The 14,634-nt window shown below is 48.8% G+C and overlaps 1 protein-coding gene across 13 annotated transcripts in view; it reads right to left on the bottom strand.

Annotated features, from left to right (window-relative positions):
- The window catches only part of LOC141174029 (synaptotagmin-2-like), a 204,461-nt gene that overhangs the window by 159,846 nt on the left and 29,981 nt on the right, over positions 1-14,634 (bottom strand). For 2 of the 13 annotated variants that reach the window (XM_073658620.1, XM_073658626.1), the window contains exon 1: positions 2,956-3,069. The exons of 5 other annotated variants lie outside the window; for them this stretch is intronic. The gene's annotated coding sequence lies outside the window, so the exon portion shown is untranslated. Of the gene's footprint in view, positions 1-1,495; positions 1,585-2,740; positions 2,930-2,955; positions 3,070-14,634 lie in introns of those variants that run through there. 6 more of the 13 variants (XM_073658617.1, XM_073658624.1, XM_073658616.1 and 3 more) reach the window with 4 other exon arrangements.

Below are 14,634 nucleotides of genomic sequence, written 5' to 3'. Positions count from 1 at the left end.
CTTGCATGCAGACACCTTTACCCTGCAGTACAGGAGGTCACAAATCACATGCATACTATCTCCACTGTTCTATGTCTTTTCTTCCTCCCTGTCTCAAGATAGATTGTGTTTCACATGCTGGGCAGCAGATACTTTAATTACATTACTAGTTTTCGGAGTAGAAAGTCTCCATTTGAACGCATCCTTGTTGTTTCATAAAAATTACCAGTGCCACAAGACGCTGCAGGGCATAGTCAATATGCTAATAACAGACTTAGGCAACAGTGCCAGACCTTGTCCTATAAAAATTCCAGCCTCAGTGCTTCATTACAGAAACTACCATAGAGGTTACAAACAGACTCTTACCTGTACATCTCCACACTACTGTGCAGCCCTCCTTCCTTTTGGCAGAACATATAGGTAGCCAAGAAGGTTGCTTGTAGTAGCTGCACGTCTGCTAATTCTACTAACTATTCTCATTTTTAAGGGTGGTTTAACACACAGCATTTTTGCTTACTTAGTAGTGTATTTGGGAAGTTTTTGAACACTTTTTTTTTTAAAAGCTAAAGCCAGAAGTGGATCCAGTAGTTTATATTTCCCCATTGCTCTTAAATGTATTTTTGGCTTTGAATTAAAAATAAAAAGTGGCTAAAGTTTTCCAGGAGTGTAAAAGTCATTTAATAACGGGAAATGTAATTTAAAAGTAATGTGATTAAAAAAAAATGATAGATAAAAATTATTACCTGACAAGTCCCCTGCCACTACTGTGATCCTGCAGTGATGATGTGTCATACAAATCAGATTGGCAGTACCACCAGAGTGTTGGCAATGGAGTGGTAGTGGCTTTACCAAGTAATTGGCGATGTATTTCTTTTTTTGTTTATATTCCCCTTAAAGGGAATCTTTCACCAGGTCTTTGCCTCCTAATCTGAGAGCAGCATAATATAGGGGCAGAGACCTTGATTCCAGCAATATATCACTTACTGGGCTGCTTGGTGCAGTTTTTACATAATCATTCTTTTATCAGCAGGAGATTATTACTAGAGGACTTGTAAACGTGCTGCCATGTAGTCCTCCATATTCATGAGCTCTGTATAACCACGCCCACTATACCAAGCGGCCAATCAGTGGTGTGGGCGGGGTTATACAGAGCTCAGCATTCAGAGAGCTGCTAGATCTGCAGCAGAGAAAACAGGGATTTTAACAAAAGTACAACAAGCAGCCTGTTAAGTGATACATCACTGGAATCAGGTTCTCTGCTCTCAAATGGGGTAACAAAAACTTGGTAGCAGATTCTCTTTATTTATCTCAATTTTTCAAAAACCTAAACCTGCAATATATTAAAGCCATGCTCTCTTCATATACCTATGAATATTACTTTGTGCTGTATAATTTGGTACAAAACCAGATTAACCAATAAAAATAATACAAAAAGGAACTAAGTTTACAGCACACTGAATACAGCTGGATTATCTTAATTTGTGCAAATCTATTGTTGTATTTCACATGTACTTACTGCTGCTGAGCTGACATTTCATGCTGGCATAGTGTCTGCACAGAGCTTGCTCTAATGATTTATACTCTGGGAGGTGTAGAAGTAAGTAGAGTAATATGATCTAGAAAAATACACCTCTCCCAGTGCAAGAAGTGCAGTGTCAATACAATAGGCTGTTAGGCTTTTTCTGCTAAGATCTAGAAGCATAATTACAGCTTCGGGCTGGAGACCATACGGAAAAAAATAAATAATACAAGAAGCTCATAAATGTGCAGGATCACAGATACACTTGTTTTAAAACAAGTGTATAGTTTGGAAATATCCTCATCTGGAGAATTTCTTGATAAATTGTAACAATCAATGGTCGGAATTCAATATTCCATTGAGGAGATGTCGTGAAGTTGTTGAAGCGTCATTAGTGATTTCCAGGGCTGGACTGGTCCCTGCTCTACTGAGCATGTGTTGGCATCAATTCCAGTGAATCTTGTCACTGTGCACTCTATTTCTCAGTGTACAGTGACCGTGCGCTCTCTCGCCAGCTCTGATCAGAAGTAGCAAACTGGCAGGAGAGCGCACTGTCAGTGCACGTTGTAAGAATATCCGGTGCTGCCCCTGCAAGTGACGCAAGCCCAGCCTCTGAAACGGAGGTCACTGATGAGGCAGTGACTGAAGCCTCTACCCCCTGATGACACTTTGAGTATCCCAGCATGCACTGGGATTCTCAAAGAGTCATCAAACAAAAAGTAGAAAAAAAACAAAAAACAGTTAGATAGTGTAGTTAGGGCAGGATAGTGAATTTTTAATTAAAGTGTATTAGAAAATAGATTCGATTATGGCATCAAATAGACAGACATTTAGGATTAAAATTAATTTGTGTTTTGGACTATCCCTTTAAACCATTATTCATTTCACCTTTGGAAGAAGACATCCCTCAGGTGTAAATCTTCATTCTGGGGCTGCAATCTCTAATGGTTTTACAATAAAAACAGTAATTATTTAAACTAACTTCAAATATGTGAAATCTTATGACAAGTGCCAGCAAATTGTCCCCATTTTCAGCTCGCATGCAGCATCTCCAGTTCTGAACTAGATTGTATATAGATGTGTCAGAACAGAAGGTATGTAAACAGTAAAATACGTTTTCAAATTGTATGTATTAGAATAGGTTTGTTTCTGCAGCATGGGCATGAATTTCTCCAAGCCTCATGGAAATACATGCAGCGATAGCAAACATTTACATAACAAATATGCCATGTGTGAACGTACCCCAAGTTTCTGCTTCCCGTTTATAGAGATCATTTGCTCGTTATTTTTCAAGTTCTGTTATATCTATAGCTCAGGCTTCGAAAAATATTAAAAGTAATAGAAAAGTTCAGCAATCAGACTTTCTTCCAGTGGAGGCATTTCAGCACTTCTGCTATGAATAGTGGTTAATTTTTTTGGCACGTTCCAAGCCCACTCCTTCTAAAATGTCACAGTACCTGCAAAACCTGACACCGGGAAATGTCAGTGCCTTATGGAGGTAGAACAGCATACTTTTTTTCCTGTTTAATTGTTTAGAGCTATGCACCATGTGTGTCCTGAGGACTTTATCTCCAGCAACGTTGTTTATTTAAGACGGCGTAATCAGAAGAAAAGGCGAATACGCCCATCAAGTACACCAACGTATTCTAAAGATCATTTCCGTTTATATCCTTTAACTATTGAAAAGTTTTTAAGGAAAATATAACAATTATTGCAGTAGTAATGCCATCAGTCCTTAAAAAAAAAAAAATAATTAAAAATCCTATTAAATATGACATGACCGATTGTCAGGTATTATAGTATTTTGTTAGAAATGTTTAGACCTTGAGTAACAGAATGTTTTTTTTGTGTTTCCTATTCATCAAGAATCAATATTAATGAATGAGATCACAATTGTTAATTATTAATTCTAGGCCTTAGATTAAATGATAGAACAGATCTAAGAGCAAATAGAACGTTTTATTTAAATTCTTCTAATTAGATATTGGTAAATATGTCACACAGATTCAACAAGTAATACTCTGTCTGGCTCAGAGCACAAAACCAAACCCATTGAAATCTGTGTCACACTCGTAGGTGGTGCACGTGGTTCGTGGACCCACTGTGCCACGAACTGAACCAACTCTGGAGGGGCGTAACTAAGCTTCTACCTTGGTGTTCACTAGAGCCTCTAGTGGTGAGGTCAGGCTTGTGCAGCAGGTAGCTGCCAGGTACCACTCCAAGGCGGCGTCTGGCAGTAGCAGCTGACCCCAAGGGTCAGAGACAGGGCACGACGGCCACTTGGGAAAGGAACAGACTGCAGACAGGATGGCCACTGGGTCAGGTTCAGACTGTGCAGACCGGACGGCCACTGGGACAGGTTCAGTCTGTGCAGTCAGGACGGCCACTGGTACAGGTTCAGACTGTGCAGACAGGACGGCCACTGGGTCAGGTTCAGACTGTGAAGACAGGACAGCCACCTGGGAAACAGTTCTGGTACCGTCTATGTGGCCACGGGGTACGTATAACCTAGACACGTCTACAAGGACAGTACAGGATAGGGATTCTGTATAATAGACTATGGGAGCACAGGATACGGAAATAGTACTAACAGACTAGGGACAGGGGGACCTATTGGGGAGGGTGCCTTTTATACAAGATACCTCTCAGCTATTGGCTGAGAGACATCTTGCAGTTGACCAATTTAACTAAATGTCTCCCAGCTGTTAGCTGGGAGCATCTACCATGTGCGCGAGCTGCCCCTTTAACAGCAGGGGAGCGCATACGCGCACTAGGCGCGCCACAAGGAACCAGTGAGGCGTGCACAGGAGAATACAGGGAGCACGCCAGGGTACCATGCCGGAGGGGCGTCCCTGCATGGAGGGGAAAGGGGACAGTCTGCAGGGGCGCCGGCCATGGTGTAACAGTGAACTTAGCCTAAGGTCTTAAAAAGATAAAATTGAAAAGCTGGAGGAAAGAAAGTTTAATTATAATTACAGACACAAATTCTTTATGTGGCACCCCAGGGGTCTGGTTTCCCACAGTAATGTAATGTTATGTCTGAGAGCAGGTGGGAGGTCCTTTGGTCAGGGATCCTGTGCATGCCACACCTCCTGCCCAGTCTTGGGAGGGGAAGAACTTCCCCTATATAAACCCGGGGCTGAGGCAGGGTTAGGAGTAGAGAAGAAGTAGAGACGAGAAACAGTCATAGGAAGAAACAGCAGAAGCTCAGTGGGAGCAATACTACTACGAGTCAGGGGCTGGCAGCTGCAGAGCTCGCCCTGACTGAGAAGCTTTCTTACCGGACCCGGCGTCCGAGGCTGTGGGGACTAACTCTTACCCAGCAGCAGAAGCCGACCGGCAGGGGATTTCAGGTCCTCAGGCCCAGAAACCCGAAGGCACGGTCACACGCGTGGGACCAGCACCGCCATCGTGGAGCGGAAGCCATTAGAAGGCCCCGAGTCACCGGCCATACGGGTGAGCACCACACGGTACACTCAGGGACGTGGGCTACTTATATCCGCTTCTAGCAAGGTAACCAGAAGAGTACAGTCAGTTTGGGAGGCCTACAACTCCGCCTGGCCAGGGGAGATCCCATCTGCTCAAGGACTGACCAGGCCCCGTTCGCTAGCAAGTACTCCGGGAGGGTCTATCGTTGTTACCAGTAAAGACCCTGAATTACACCGCACCGTCTCTGAGTGGTTCCTGCTACCCCCATCTTCCACGTCGGCTGCCCTGAGGCCATACCCCTCCCGTTGGGGGTTATACTATCACGCTGCACAATTCTACACCGGCCTCAGCGGTCTGCCCTGCAGCGGCAGCTCCATAGCTGCAAATCAACGGGTGGCGTAGTCGACACTCAAATAACATCTATCAAGACTGCCACACACTGAGTTTGACCCCCTGGGCACGGACCGGGTCCCCGCCACTCGGAGACTACAACCCTCATCTGATCCGGTTCCGGGTAAGCCCCCGTGCGCGAGACGCTGCGCGACACAGCAGGCCCAGGCGCGCGTCAACTTTGGCGTAGTCGGCAGGATCTCGTGCTCGCAACCACCGGGTACTGCGTGCCTGAAAAAGAGACTTTTAAAACTTACCATCCGTGAAGTTTTCCCGCCATCGGTGAAGATTCCCGCCATCCGGCGCCATTTTCAGCCTTCTTCCCGCCATCTGTGAAGATTCCCGCCATCCGGCGCCATCTTCAGCCTTCTTCCCGCCATCCGTGGAGTTTTCCCGCCGTTGGACGCCATCTTGAGGACGCCGCGCGGGAAGAAGAGGGGCGTGGACTCCGAAAAGCCCGCGAGAACTGAAGCCCCGCCTCACGTCCGGACGTTGCGTAAGGTCCTGGAAGGAGCCCAGCAGACGCCGACGTCACCGGAGCGCGACGGAAGGTCCTCAACCCTGACGATCCACTGCGGAGCCGCGGCCTACGGAAGAGGATCATCGCAAGGTAGGCCACGGTCCACTAGGGGGGAGAAGGATGTCGGATACGGAGGAGAGCTTCACCGCTTCAACCCCCGCCAGCGCCACCGCTGTCGCGGTCATGCCTTTCACCATGCCCTATATCCCGGGGGCAGCCTGGCTACCCCAGTACTCAGGGGAGTCACATACCCTGCAGGACTTTAGAGAAAGGCTGGATAGCCTCTTCCAGGTGTACCCCCTCCCAGAAGAGCAAAAAGTGAGCATCCTGGTGGCCCAATTAACCGGAGCAGCCCGAAGGGAGGTAAAGTCCTGGCCACCTGGGGGGAGGACTGTCGCAGGGATACTAACCCGGCTGAGGGACACCTTTGATACCCGCACCTCAGCCGAGATCAAGCTTAGATTCTACGGGTGCAAACAGCGGGCCCATGAGAGTATAAGGGACTATGCCCTGAACCTACAAGAGGCCCTGAGAGCCGTTAAGCAGACCGACCCTGACGGCGTGGGAGACGAGGACAGGCTGTTGACTGAACAATTTATAGAGGGTTTATATTGCAATGCCCACCGAACCCAGTTGCGGGCAATGGCCCTACAGGACCCTCATCTGGGATTTGCACAGTTCAAGGACAGAGCCATCCGGGTGCTCCGAGAACCGGCACCGGATGGCGTTGTGACCCACAGGCGCCCAGCTATCACTTACCACCAGGAGGCGGCGCCCTTGTCGGCAGGGCCTGTAGGGGCTGATGCGCAGGCTTTGAACAATGACCCGGCTCCAGACCTGCACCATCAGGTCCAAGAGCTAGCTAAAAGCGTTGCTGCGTTAACCCGAACTGTGCAGTCTTTACAGGCTTCCACTCCAGGGAAGATCCAGCTGGCATCCGGACCGGAGAACATCCCGTGGCGTCGACCAAGGAGGACCCCACCGGACAGAGGAAGACCCAGTGACCGGTACAACGAGGACGGACGACCCATCTGCCGCCGCTGCAATCAACCCGGACATATGGCAAGGTACTGTCCTTTAAACTGGCACAACCTGGGGGTAGAGGGCCAACCCCCAGGAAAAAGATCACCAGGCCCATCGAACTGGCGCGACAAATATGTCAGAGGACGTCGAGTCTTGCCTGTGGTACTGGATGGCATCCCTATGAGTGCCCTACTGGACACCGGGTCACAGGTCACCACCATCCCGTACGTGCTCTTCAAGCAGTACTGGAATGACTCGGATATAACCCGCTACCCTGACGACGACTTGAGTATCATCGCCAGCAATGGTCAGCCCGTGCCACAGATCGGATTTAAAGAGGCGACCATTAAAATTGGTAGAGTCGAACTAGCAGCACAGGGACTGATTATTGTAGACATTGACAAACACGAGAGTCACCCAAAGATAACGCTAGGAACTAATGTAATTGAAAATTGTCTTGCAGAGGTGATTTTCCTTTTACAACAGGTTGCCAAGAACGCCAGCTCCGGCGAGCAGCGGGTGCTCCAGAAAGAGATCCGGGCACTGATGCGACGGCAACGGGTGGAACTCTCCGGCGGTGAGATTGGTAGCGTAAGAATGTGTGACCCTTTTCCTATTGCCATGCCCCCAAAAAGTGAAATGATGATTTGGTGCCGGGCAGCTATTGGTCTGAGAGGTAGAGATTACCAGGCAATGGTAGAACCAGTTTACTCAGACAGTAGGCCCACCATCTTGACAGCACGGGGGGTGGTTAATGTACGCCATGGGAGGGTGCCCGTTCGCATAATCAATATCGGGAAGAGGGAAGTGTACCTGCCCCGGTATGCCACGCTAGCCAAATTATATACCATTAACCAAAATGCTATACAATCTGTGGAACCCTTGCCTCCATCTCATCCGGAGGAAGGTAACGGCTCTAAGAAAACAATGGAGGACTGGTGTCAGCAACTACACTTGGGTACTGACTCCACTCCCTCACATCAGAAACAGGGAGTCTATCGGGTGGTTCAAGAGTACGAGAGAGTGTTTAGTAAACACCCGTTAGACTTCGGGCGAGTCAAGGGGGTAGAACACCACATCCCCACGGGAGACCATCCTCCCATAAAAGAGAGGTATCGACCCGTACCCCCTGCACACTACCAACACGCCAAGGGGATGCTTAGAGACATGAAGGAGGCTGGGGTGATCAGGGATAGCTGTAGCCCCTGGGCAGCTCCACTAGTCTTAGTCAGAAAAAAAGACAACACCATGAGGATGTGTGTAGATTACCGGAAAATCAACCGTAACACACACAAGGATGCGTACCCCTTACCAAGGATAGAGGAGTCATTGGCTGCTTTAAGATCTGCTAACTTCTTCTCTACCTTGGATCTCACTAGCGGGTACTGGCAGGTTCCTGTAGCAGAGGCGGACCGGGAGAAGACCGCATTCACCACCCCGATGGGACTTAGCGAGTTCACCTGCATGCCGTTCGGACTCTGCAACGCACCAGGAACCTTCCAACGACTAATGGAGTGTTGTCTGGGCCACAGAAACTTCGAGACGGTCCTGTTGTACCTGGACGATGTCATCGTATATTCCAAGACGTATGAGGACCACCTGAAACACCTGGCGGAAGTGTTCGAAGCTCTGGCGAGTTACGGCCTAAAGGTGAAACCCTCCAAGTGTCACCTCCTGAAACCAAAGGTGCAGTACCTGGGACACGTGGTGAGCGCTGACGGAGTGGCTCCCGACCCTGATAAGATCACCGCAATTAAGGAATGGCCAAGCCCCTCCAGCGTAAAAGAAGTGCGGCAGTTCCTCGGGTTGGTAGGCTACTACCGAAGGTTTATTCCCGGTTTCACCAAAAAGGCAGCACCTATGCAGGACCTCCTGATAGGCCAGTCCCGGAAGGCCAAGAACCAGAAGCCGCCCTTCAAATGGGAGGAGCTGGAAGAAGAGTCCTTCCGCCAGCTGAAGATGGCCCTCACGGGGGACGAAATCCTGGCGTACCCGGATTATAGCCAGCCCTTTATCCTCTACACCGACGCCAGTAACATCGGGCTAGGAGCCGTACTGTCCCAGATCCAGCAGGGGAAGGAACGAGTAATCGCCTACGCCAGCCGAAAGCTGCGACCCACCGAAAGGAACCCCGAGAATTACAGCTCATTTAAGCTAGAGTTCCTGGCCGTAGTATGGGCAGTCACCGAGCGCTTTAAGCATTACCTCGCTTCTTCCCGGTTCACCGTGTACACGGATAACAACCCGTTGACACACCTGGACACGGCAAGACTCGGTGCCCTGGAGCAGAGGTGGATGGCCCGTCTGTCCAACTACGAGTTCACAATCAAATACCGGGCCGGACGCTCCAATACCAACGCGGACTCCCTGTCCAGGATGCCCAACCTGCCGGACGAAGGAGAAGATCCGGAGGGACTGGAAGAAGTTGAACTCCCTGCGTTCCACCGTCATGGGACTATCCAGTATTCCCACCGGGTAAGGAGTAAGCAGGCTGCTACTTTGAACCCCTTACCTCACTACAACTGGGCGGAAACGCAAGACAGCGACCCTGCCGTCCGACTGGTGAAGGAGATGCTGACTCGCCCGGAGGCTTGCCTTGAACCAGACGCTCCGGAGGAAGCCAAACAACTATGGGCAGAGAGGAGTCGACTGTTCCTTTACAAGGGGAAGTTGTGCCGCAGAATGGTTAACTCCCGGACGCATGAACTACTCTGGCAAGTAGTGGTGCCACGAAGAGACGCAGCCATGGTGATGGAGGCATACCACGACGGAGCTGGACACTTCGGGTGGAAGAAGCTGGAGTTCCTGCTGCGCGAGCGATTCCACTGGGTAGGCATGAGGGGAACCATTGAGAAGTGGTGCAGAGACTGTGGCCCGTGCAACCTAAGAAGGAAGGACCGTGCCAGCCAGAAGACTCCCCTGCAGTCCATCGTCACCCGGCAGCCGTTGGAACTGGTAGCCTTGGATCATGTAAAACTGACCCCAAGCAGAAGTGGCTACGTCTACGCACTAACCATCGTGGATCACTACTCCCGGTTCTTGGTTGTCGTCCCCGTCAAGGACTTAACAGCTCGAACAGCAGCGAGAGCCTTCCAGCAGCATTTCTGCCGTCCACACGGGTACCCGGACCAAGTGTTGACAGACCAGGGACCTGCCTTTGAAGCGGAGATCTTCCAAGAATTCTGCACTCTGTATGGCTGCCGGAAGATAAGGACGACACCCTATCATCCGCAAACTAATGGACTTTGTGAGAAAATGAACCAGGTGGTAATGGATCTTCTGAAAACGTTGCCCCTGGAAGAACGCAGTCTGTGGCCTGAGAAGCTGCCCGATCTGGTGGACCTATACAACCACATCCCGGTAGGTTCCACCAACTGTACCCCGGCTTACCTAATGAGGGCAAGACCTGGTAAGTTACCTGTTGACCTGGAAATGGGAGTCCTGATACCCGAGGACACTTCACCAGAAGCAGACTGGGACACAGAGAGGCAGCAGCAGTACCGGAGAGTACAGGAGAGCGTGGAGCGAAGTCTCTGTCAGGCTAGGGAAAGACAAGAGAAAACTTACAACCAGTATGCTCCCGCTGTTCCCCTGGTACCCGGAGAGCAGGTCTTGAAGAGGAAGAGACGGCTCCACAAGTTGGACGACCAGTGGGAGAAGGACCCGTACACCGTACTGCCCTCAAGCCACGAGAACCCGAAGGTTTGTACCATCAGTAAAGACGGAGGGGAAACCACAGCCATTGTATCCCGGGACCACCTGAAGAAGTGTCCCGAACAACTGAGGAACCCTGAAGAGGAACAAGAAGACCATCGACCCGTAGAGGAAAGGGAAGATATGGTTAGTACTGTGCTCGGGGACTTCCCTCGGTCTTGGACTCAAGTCAATGGTGCAGTTGTGGTACCCGTACTCACCTTCCTCCAACCAGCATCCCAAGCACCTACGGAGCAACAGGTAGAGCTGGAAGAACAGCCGGTCCAGGAGGCAGAAGACCCCACACCCGCAGACCAGGAGGATCAACCCTCTGCTTGCAGTGAGCCTACCATATCCCTAGTGAGCCAAAGAGCCGGCAGACAGCTGCCCAGTTTACCCTTGACAGCTCCTACACCCTGTAGTTCAGGGCTAGACAGTCAGCTCCGTAGGTCCACTAGGGCCACTAGAGGCCAGTTACCCGTACGTTGGAGGATTTGAAGTGTATAAATTGTTTTATTTATGTTTACCTGTGTATTGTTGCTTGTGTATAATTTTGTGTTTCTAGTTATTTGTAGGAGTCCTTGGTGGATTTACCGGGAATCCTTTGTACATAGTTGGAGCGTAACCCAGGACGGACTAAAGACTGTTAAGGACTCGGGGCAGGACAAACCCCTACCTGGTTACGTCTCCCTGTTTTGGTGAAATGGACACCTTGCTTTTCTTCAAAGACTACACCCGGTTACGGACATGCCGTGACCACCTTTATGTGTTTCTTCTTATTGTACTATTATTGTTGTTATATCTTGTTATGTTTTTCTAAAATATGTTTAGTCCCGGAGTACTAAATTTCACTAGGGGGGAATGTGGCACCCCAGGGGTCTGGTTTCCCACAGTAATGTAATGTTATGTCTGAGAGCAGGTGGGAGGTCCTTTGGTCAGGGATCCTGTGCATGCCACACCTCCTGCCCAGTCTTGGGAGGGGAAGAACTTCCCCTATATAAACCCGGGGCTGAGGCAGGGTTAGGAGTAGAGAAGAAGTAGAGACGAGAAACAGTCATAGGAAGAAACAGCAGAAGCTCAGTGGGAGCAATACTACTACGAGTCAGGGGCTGGCAGCTGCAGAGCTCGCCCTGACTGAGAAGCTTTCTTACCGGACCCGGCGTCCGAGGCTGTGGGGACTAACTCTTACCCAGCAGCAGAAGCCGACCGGCAGGGGATTTCAGGTCCTCAGGCCCAGAAACCCGAAGGCACGGTCACACGCGTGGGACCAGCACCGCCATCGTGGAGCGGAAGCCATTAGAAGGCCCCGAGTCACCGGCCATACGGGTGAGCACCACACGGTACACTCAGGGACGTGGGCTACTTATATCCGCTTCTAGCAAGGTAGCCAGAAGAGTACAGTCAGTTTGGGAGGCCTACAACTCCGCCTGGCCAGGGGAGATCCCATCTGCTCAAGGACTGACCAGGCCCCGTTCGCTAGCAAGTACTCCGGGAGGGTCTATCGTTGTTACCAGTAAAGACCCTGAATTACACCGCACCGTCTCTGAGTGGTTCCTGCTACCCCCATCTTCCACGTCGGCTGCCCTGAGGCCATACCCCTCCCGTTGGGGGTTATACTATCACGCTGCACAATTCTACACCGGCCTCAGCGGTCTGCCCTGCAGCGGCAGCTCCATAGCTGCAAATCAACGGGTGGCGTAGTCGACACTCAAATAACATCTATCAAGACTGCCACACACTGAGTTTGACCCCCTGGGCACGGACCGGGTCCCCGCCACTCGGAGACTACAACCCTCATCTGATCCGGTTCCGGGTAAGCCCCCGTGCGCGAGACGCTGCGCGACACAGCAGGCCCAGGGGCGCGTCATTTACTCTAAGAGCAGTGAGGCTATGGAGCTCTCCGCCCCATGATGTTATAGTGGTTGATTCACTAATAATATTCAAGGAGGCCTGGATGCCTTTCTTGATATATACAGTTGTGGTCAAAAGTTTACATACCCCAGCAGAATTTTTCCTTTCTTGTCCTTGTTTCAGAGAATATGAATGATAATAAAAAAACTTTTTCTCCACTCATGGTTATTGGTTGGGTGAAGCCATTTATTGTCAAACTACTGTGTTTTCTCTTTTCAAATCTTAATGACAACGAAAAACATCCAAATAACCCTGATCAAAAGTTCACATACCCCATTTCTTAATACCATGTATTGCCCCTCTAACATCAATGACAGCTTGAAGTCTTTTGTGGCAGTTGTGGATGAGGTTCTTTATTTTCTCAGATGGTAAAGCTGCCCATTCTTCTTGGCAAATAGCCTCCAGTTCCTGTAAATTCCTGGTTTGTCTAGCATGAACTACGTGCTTGAGATCTCCCCAGAGTGGCTCAATGATATTGAGGTCAGGAGACTGAGATGGCCACTCCAGAACCTTCACTTTGTTCTGCTGTAGCCAATGACAGGTCGACTTGGCCTTGTGTTTTGGATCGTTGTCATGTTGGAACGTCCAAGTACGTCCCATGCGCAGCTTCAGGGCTGATGAGTGCAAATTTGCCTCCAGTATTTGTTGATAACATGCTGCATTCATCTTTCCTTCAACTTTTACCAAGTTTCCTGTACCTTTGTAGCTCACACACCCCCAAAACATGAGCGATCCACTTCTGTGCTTTACTGTAGTAATGGTGTTCCTTTCATCATAGGCCTTGTTGACCTCTCTCCAAATGTAACATTTATGGTTGTGGCCAAAAAGTTAAATTTTGGCCTCATCACTCCAAATTACCTTGTTCCAGAAGTTTTGAGGCTTGTCTCTGTGCTGTTTGGCATATTGTAGGCAAGATACTTTGTGGCATTTGCGCAGTAATGGCTTTCTTCTGGCGACATGACCATGCAGCCCATTTTTCTTCAAGTGCCTCCTTATTGTGCATCTTGAAACAGCCACACCGCTAGTTTTCAGAGAGTCCTGAATTTAAGCTGATGTTATTTGTGGGTTTTTCTTTGCATCCCAAATAATTTTCCAGGCAGTTGTGGCCGAAGTCTTTGTTGGCCTACCTGACCGTGGTTTGGTTTTTACAGAGCCCCTGATTTTCCATTTGTTAATCACAGTTTGAACGCTGCTGATTGGCATTATGAATTCCTTGGATATTTTTTGTATCCCTTTCCTGTGTTATACAGTTCAACTACCTTTTCCGGTAGACAATTCTTTTGCTTTCCCCTTGACTCACAATCCAGAAACGTCAGTGGCTGGATGAAAGATGCAAGATTCTGTCTGGATTCCAGAAACTCACTCAGCTTTTATGCACACATACTGATTACAAGCAAACAGGTCACAGGTGAGGATGTTACTTTTAGTAGCCATTCAAGCCCATTTGTGTCAAATTCTGTGCATGTTATCAGGCCAATCACCAGGGTATGTGAACTTTTGATCAGGGTCATTTGGATGTTTTTGGTTGTCATTAAGATTTAAAAAGAGAAAACACAGTAGTTTGACAATAAATGGCTTCAACCAACCAATAACCATTAGGGAAGAAAAAGGTTTTTTTGTTATCATTCATATTCTCTGAAACAAGGCTAAGAAAGGAAAAATTCTGCCGGGGTATGTAAACTTTTGAGCACAACTGTATATAATATTACAGGTTATGGGCACTAGATTCTGTGATGGGGCCTTGATCCAGGGAGCTAGTCTGATTGCCATATGGAGTTGGGAAGGAATTTTTACCCTAATATGGAGCTTTTAGTGTCTGCCCCATGGGGGTTTTGCCTTCAACTGGATCAACATGTTAGGCCATAGGTTGATCTCGATGGACTTAAGTCTACCTTCAACCATAAAACTATGTTATATGTGCCATTAGTAGGCTCAAAGTTAGGGACATACAGAAAGGGGAGGGAGATTAGACCTTGCCAGCTTTTTGCCTCCTTAGCACACGTTTATCAAGTCTATACTAGGAGAGCATTGGAGACAAAACATTTGTGAACTTATTGACTCAATACAATGCTGTCGGCTTAGTAAGTTGTATATAAATATAGTTTTAACATTGTAGTATTTTGGTAAGTAGTTGTAAGCCAAAACGGTTTGCACTGCCACCCTGTTTTGG

Source organism: Phyllobates terribilis, unplaced genomic scaffold (genome assembly GCF_046119375.1).
Source record: "Phyllobates terribilis strain yellow unplaced genomic scaffold, ASM4611937v1 Scaffold_13__5_contigs__length_258822181, whole genome shotgun sequence".
NCBI classification, from domain to species: domain Eukaryota; kingdom Metazoa; phylum Chordata; class Amphibia; order Anura; family Dendrobatidae; genus Phyllobates; species Phyllobates terribilis.
Note: the sequence above shows the minus strand (reverse complement) of the source record. Positions and strands in the feature narration are given on the sequence as shown.